Here is a 7,098-nt window from a genome sequence, read left to right on the forward strand (position 1 = left end):
CCTCTGGATTTACGCCCGGGAAACCCGTCCAGGTGAAGGGTCACATTCCTCCTGCCGTGCTTCCCCAGAGGTGGAAGCTCTACAGCCGGTTTCCAGTGGAGAATTCCAGCTGTCTTCAAACATCCTCCCTCATCTTACTTTTCCTGGTCTAAACGTTGGCTCTCCGTTGCGATCAGTAATTGAATCGGTTAATCAATCACCCCTCCCTCGGCCCCACACGCACTTATGTACATATCCATAATTTATTTATTTATATTAGGGTCTGTCTCTCCCCGTGGACTGTAAGTTTGGTGTGGGCAGGGACCGCGTCTGTTTATTATTGTATCGTGCCCTCCCCGCACACGGTGAGCTCGCAATAAATACGATTGATTATAGAAGACGGCTGAGCAACCACTGCTTAGTAGAGAGCTTTGCACACAATAGATACTTAATAAATCTTGCCATTAGCGTACGCTTTCTAGGCTATGTATTTTCCAAGGTTTCAAATGTTAAAAATGTTTCATTTCTAGGTACGGTAACCGAAAGGTCATCACGGTTCGACAGTGTAGATGGGTGATGAAAATCTGGTGTCCCCCCGCACTGATAAGCACACAATAAATAATAATAATAATAATAATAACGTCGGTATTTAAGCGCTTACTATGTGCCGAGCACTCTCCTAAGCGCTGGGGTAGATACAGGGTCATCAGGTTGTCCCACGTGAGGCTCACAGTTAATCCCCATTTTACAGATGAGGTAACTGAGGCACAGAGAAATTAAGTGACTCGCCCACAGCCACCCAGCTGACAAGTGGCAGAGCCGGGATTCGAACCCATGACCTCTGACTCCCAAGCCTGTGCTCTTTCCACCGAGCCACGCTGCTTCTCAATACTTGCTGACTAGCGGAATGGCCGCTGTTGATTGGCTCCGGAAAGCCCACAGTCTGTTGTGCTTTTTTAGAACGAAATGAAAAGCTGTGAAATTTAGTAAAGTTGACCCGGGAATCCCCTTCCTAGGAAGAAAAAACAAAATCCGTCAGGCAACGCGGTCAACACCAATAGAGAAGGAAAACTTCCCAGGGCCCACCGTCGGGAGATCTGAACAGGGGCTGGGAGAGAGTAAAAGGTTCTTGTCGTGGAAGATCGGTGAGGGAGGGAAAAGGCAACGGAAAATAATTTAAGGATGTGATCGTTATGGGGGAGAGGGAAAGAAAGGCAAATGTGGGCTGGAACATTGAGCGGCTTTCCTCGCTTTTTCCCAGACATTTATCCTAGGGTGGGGCCTCCCCACGACAGGTTAACAAAAATCCAATCCTACATTTAAAACGTTTTTTTTTTCTGATAAGGGATGTGTCCCTAGAGCCTGAGAAGGTGGGGGACGGGGGCGTGGAGGGATTGTAAAAGTGGAAACGTTTCTGGAAAGGAGGTGACGCCTGTTTTCTAAATCCCCACCCAGATCTGTAGCGAGAACAAAAGTGGGCCGTGCCAGGTTTGGAAGGCTCAGGGCCTGGTGGGTTTTCTCTTCCCCCTCAGTCTTCCTGGTCCCAGGGGCACCACGCGCAAAGATGCCAGACACAGTTAAAAGATGAGTTTAACATTTTGCTAGAAGCCCCCGAATTGTTCTTGGAACAAAACTCTCCTTCCAGTGGCCATCATTATCACCATCGGCGGTATTTACCGAGCACCTACTCTGGTCTAGGCACAAAATTAGCTTCGGGGAGGAATTAGAGAGGATGAATAAATCACCCTCCCTGCCCTTGAGGACTCGGTGGTGAAAAAACAGGACAACATTAAGACACCGTATTTGGGGATTCAAAGTTGGGAGACCCCGTCTCGTATGGGTGAATTTAGTGATACGGAATCTGCAGTGGCCCCAGAGCCATTCGGGAAGCAGCGTAGCTCAGTGGAAAGAGCGCGGGCTGGGGAGTCAGAGGTCATGGGTTCGAATCTTGGCTCTGCCACTTGGCGGCTGTGTGACCGTGGGCGAGTCACTTGACTTCTCTGTGCCTCAGTGACCTCATCTGTAAAATGGGGAGGGACTGTGAGCCGCATGTGGGACAACCTGATCACCCTGTATCTAACCCAGCGCTTAGAACGGTGCTCTGCACATAGTAAGCGCTTAACGGATACCAACATTATTATTATATTCAAAAAAACATTGAGTTTAACTAAAGGTTTTATGCAGCAACTGAATGGAAAGGTAAGAGCGTTTTTCCAAACACATTTTCCGGCTCCAAATAGCTAGGGATCCATTTGCTGACATTCCCCCAGCTGTAATTTCCTTTTTAATGTTGGTATTTTTAATGGTGGTATCTGTTAAGCGCTTACTATGTGCAGAGCACTGTTCTAAGCGCTGGGTAGACCCCATTTTACAGATGAGGATTTACAAGGACTTACTCCATTAACGTCTCTGAGCACCGGGTTTCTCCTCCTCCTCTTAGGTTTTTTACCCTATCCATAATCCCCGTTTTCTGAATAGATACGTGTGTCCGCGTTTCTACTCCCCACTGGTTTTTCACCCGGGCATTTGGAGCTTCTAAATTATCTAATAGTCCTGGGTTCTCTTCCGGCTCCCTTTACCAGCTAGGGCTGCCTCCAGAAGAAAACCGAGTTCCCTCCCCTTCGGCTTTGGGATGCTTCGACCCGCTCCTGTTTCCCACCGCTGACTCCCGGGTCTCCCTGGAAAGAGGGGAACGGAGATGGAAACTGTGCTCGAGTTGGGATTTCGATCGATTCAGTCGACTCGAAGGGGAGGAGAAGAGCGAGAGCCAAACTAAACTAATCCCAATTCCACACGTAGAAGGGAGCCAATAGCCGGAGACCCCAAGGCAGAACCAATGTTCTTTCCCCAAACGGAATCCTCGAACACTCTCCCCACCTTCAAAGCCTTATTAAGAGTAAGAATAATAATAATAATGTTGGTATTTGTTAAGCGCTTACTATGTGCAGAGCACCGTTCTAAGCGCTGGGGTAGATACAGGGTCATCAGGTGGTCCCACGTGGGGCTCACAGTCTTCATCCCCATTTTACAGATGAGGTCACTGAGGCACAGAGAAGTGAAGCGACTTGCCCACAGTCACACAGCTGACAAGTGGCAGAACCGGGAAGGCACGTCTCCTCCGAGGGGCCTTCGCCGATTAAACCCTCATCTCCTCTTCCCCCGCTACCTTCTGGGTCGCTCTTGCGCTTGAATTTACCCCCTTTATTCACCCCTCGCTCCGCCCCACAGCGCTTACGATCGTATCCACGATATATTTATTTATATGAATGTCGGTCTGCCCCTCTAGACCGTATGAGCTCACTGTGGGCAGGGAACGTGTCTATCAACTCCATTATATCATACCCTCCGGAGTGTTTAGTACGGTGCCCCGCACGTGGTAAGTGCTCGATAAATCTGATGGATTGATTGATTGAAAACCCACGCAGCACACGGTAACGGGCTCAGTAAATGCGCTCGATTGACCTCCCGGTGCGTCCGTTTTTCCAGTCCAACCCAGAGGGGGATTTTCTTCCAGGAATTCTGGATTGACGGAGCAATTCGGAGGCCAAGCGGACCCAGACGGTCGGCCGTGAGGCCATCGGTCGATCGATCGATCGATCGATCGATCGGCCTTATTTGCCGGGCGCTTCCTGACAGAGCACCGTACTAAGTGCTTGGAAGAGTGCGATACAAAGGAGTTGGAAGTCGCATTCTCTGCTCCCCACGAGCTTACTCGGAAGGCCTCCTGTCGGGTCTGACGGTCAGTCGGATGGAAGAAGGGGAGGAAGGGGAGAAAGGGGAGACATTCTGGGCGGTGCTGGCATGAGCCTCTCTCCTTGGGGTGGCCCCTGGAGGAATAATACAATCTGCCTCAGTTACCTCATCTGTAAAATGGGGATTAACTGTGAGCCTCACGGGGGACAACCTGATTCCCCTGTGTCTACCCCAGCACTTAGAACAGTGCTCGGCACAAAGTAAGCGCTTAACAAATACCAACATTATTATTATTATTATTATTTATTATGTGCTTAGTGCGGAGGGACACCAGATTTTCATCACCCATCTACACTATCGAACCGTGATGACCTTTTGGTTACCGTACCTAGAAATGAAACATTTTGAACATTTAAACCTTGGAAAATACGTACATAGTAAGCGCTAAACAAATACCAACATTATTATTATTATTATTATTATCTGTCAATCAGGAGGCTCCCAAGAGGGCCAGCGAGGATGTAAGCTTACTGCGGGCAAGGAATAATAATAATAATGGTATTTGGTAAGTGCTTACTGTGTGCCAAGCACCGTTCTCAGCGCTAATCAGGGTGTCCCACGTGAGGCCCACAGTCATCATCCCCATTTGCCAGATGAGGTCACTGAGGCACAGAGAAGTTCAGTTTGCCCCCAGGTCACAGAGCAAACAAGTGGTAGAGCCGGGATTAAAACCCACGACCTCTGACTCTCGAGCCCGGGCTCTTGCCACTAGGCCATGCTAGCGTCTATACCAACTTTGTCATGTTGTGTTCTCCCAAACATTTAGGACTCGGTACACCGGAAACACTCCATAAATACCACTCATTGATTGATTGATGGGCTGAAATGTGTCTCCAAAAGCAGTGGTCTCGTCTAAAAAGACACTCAGACCAATTTTTAAAATAGAAACAGGGGGGCCCAGTAGAAAGAATAATAATGTTGGTATTTGTTAAGCACTTACTATGTGCAGAGCACTGTTCTAAGTGCTGGGGTAGATTCAGGGTCATCGGGTTGTCCCATGTGGGGCTCACAGTCTTCATCCCCATTTTCCAGATGAGGTCACTGAGGCACAGAGAAGTCAAGTGACTCGCCCACAGTCACACAGCTGACCAGTGGCAGAGCGGGGATTCGAACCCATGACCTCTGGCTCCCCGGCCGGGCTCTTTCCGCTGAGCCACACCGCTTCTCCACACAAGACTGGAAGTCAGGAGATCTGGGTTCTAATCCCAGCTCTTCCACTCAACCGCTAGGCTACTTTGGGCAAATCACTTGGACTTCTCTGCGCCTCAGTTTCTTCAGCTGTAAAATGGAGAACGGATATCTCCTCTTTCCCCCTCTTAGATCGTGGGACACGACTGAGTCTGATTTGATTGTATTGCGTTATATTGTAATAGAGAAGCAGCGTGGTCCAGTGGAAAGAGCCCGGGCTGGGGAGTCAGAGATCATGGGTTCAAATCCGGGCCCCGCCGCTTGTCAGCTGTGTGACTTTGGGCAAGTCACTTGACTTCTCCGGGCCTCAGTGACCTCATCTGGAAAATGGGGATGAAGAGACTGGGAGCCCCACGTGGGACAACCTGATCACCTTGTATCCTCCCCGGCGCTTAGAACAGTGCTTGGCACATAGGAGGCGCTTAACAAATTATTATTCCTATTATTGGAATTATCTACTTGTTAAGCGCTTATGATCTGCTAAGCACTGTATGTACTAAGCACTGCTAGGGCAGATAGAGGATAACGGGGTTGGACACGATCCCTGTCCCACGTGGGAACTCACCGTCTAAGAGAGCGGAAAATCAGACGTTGAATGCCCATTTTAGAGATGAGGAAGCTGAGGCAAAGAGAAACTGAGCGATTTGCCCGAGGTCACGTGACAGGCTAGTGTCAGAGCTGGAATTCAAACCCCGGCCCCTCAACTCCCAAGCTCACATTCTTTTCACGAGGCCATATGGCTTTCAGAGCTTAGCATAGTATCCGCCCCTAGAGCTTAGCACAGTGCCTGGCACGCAGTGTTTAACAACGATTAATAATAATAATGGTATTTGGTCAGCGCTTACTATGTGCACAGCCCTGTGCTAAGCACTGGGGTAGATATAGAGTGATCAAGTTGTCCCACGTGGGGCTCACAGTCTTAATCCCCATTGTTACAGATGCGGTAACTGAGGCCCAGAGAAGTGAAGTGACTTGCCCAAGATCACCCAGCAGACAAATGACGGAGCCGGGTCGTTACATTGTTAAAATAGTTTTGCGCTTCAGGTTTGGTCTGTTCTTCTCAGATTAGGGTCTGAAAGAAGATCTACCGCTAATAAACCCTTCGCAAAATGGGCAAAAACAGGCTCATTATGAAGAAATGGCCATTTCGTTTCGGACCTCCCTTCCGATGAATGGGCCCCGCTTTTCACCCAGGCACAGAAGTCACTAATCATTAGCTCACTGGACTGTAGAAGGACACCTACCCTCGATCCATCAATAGTATTTATGAGCGTGCGTGGAAAGCACCGTACTAAACGCTTGGGAGGGTTCGATTTAACAGAGTTGGCCTCATCAAGCCGTCGCCCTTACTGGTGGGCTTTGTCTCGTTACAAAATAACCAGTGTCTCGCTCCTTCTACTTCTTTTTCTTGCACAGGTTGTCCTGGGGTGTCCCCATTTAGCTCCCGGAATGAGGCAAGTTCTTGGCAAGTCCAAAACGCACCCGAGGTCGGAGAAGACACTTCGTCTCCGCCGATGATTTTCCCGCCACCTCTCCTCTCCTATTCCCGCCCTGAATACGTCTCTCTCTCCCCCCTCCGCTTTTTAGAACAGAGCTCTCGGACACTGATCTTTTGTTCCTTTCAGGCCCAGGAACGGGGACTGCGACAAGTTGTTTTTCCTACCTTGGGATCTCTGAGAGAAGAAGGTCGTCTTCACATCCTCTGCTTGCGGGAACCCTGGCCGGATGAGATCCTCATGGCTGCCGTTTGCAGAAACCTGAAGGTCTGTCACTGGGAACCTCTGATGCCTTTCCCTTTCTGACAGTTTGGACAGATCTGGCAGGAGAGTTGCCAGCGTTATCTGGAGACGGCTTCCTGTTTGAAATAGATCAGCTGTCCTGCAGGATAATAATTAGGAGGGAAGTGTGGGAAAGTCGAGAACTCCGTGACGTCAGCTTCTCCCCGTGGAATGTGCGGCCTTCCGTAGACAATCCCTTTTTAACCCAAGAGGGGGAAATGGGGCTCTCTGCCCCCGGGGAAACCAAAGATTCCCCATTCGAGCCGGCGGTTTCCCAAGCGTCGCTTCCAGACCCTTGGCTCGTTACGGGCGGGGAACGTGTCTGCTAATTCCGTCGTCTCTTTCGGGCGCTTGGCACGCTGCTCCGCACGCGGTAAGCGCTCAGTAAATACCACTGATC

At 49.7% G+C, this 7,098-nt stretch overlaps 1 protein-coding gene across 2 annotated transcripts in view; it reads right to left on the reverse strand.

The window, feature by feature from the left end:
- Positions 1-6,782, reverse strand: part of COLEC11 (collectin subfamily member 11) — a 31,668-nt gene extending 24,886 nt beyond the window's left edge. For both annotated transcript variants that reach the window (XM_001507415.5, XM_007672890.3), the window contains exon 1: positions 6,584-6,782. The gene's annotated coding sequence lies outside the window, so the exon portion shown is untranslated. The remainder of the gene's footprint in view (positions 1-6,583) is intronic.
- Between the last annotated feature and the right edge of the window lie 316 nt (positions 6,783-7,098).

This window comes from Ornithorhynchus anatinus, chromosome X1 (genome assembly GCF_004115215.2).
Source record: "Ornithorhynchus anatinus isolate Pmale09 chromosome X1, mOrnAna1.pri.v4, whole genome shotgun sequence".
NCBI lineage: Eukaryota > Metazoa > Chordata > Mammalia > Monotremata > Ornithorhynchidae > Ornithorhynchus > Ornithorhynchus anatinus.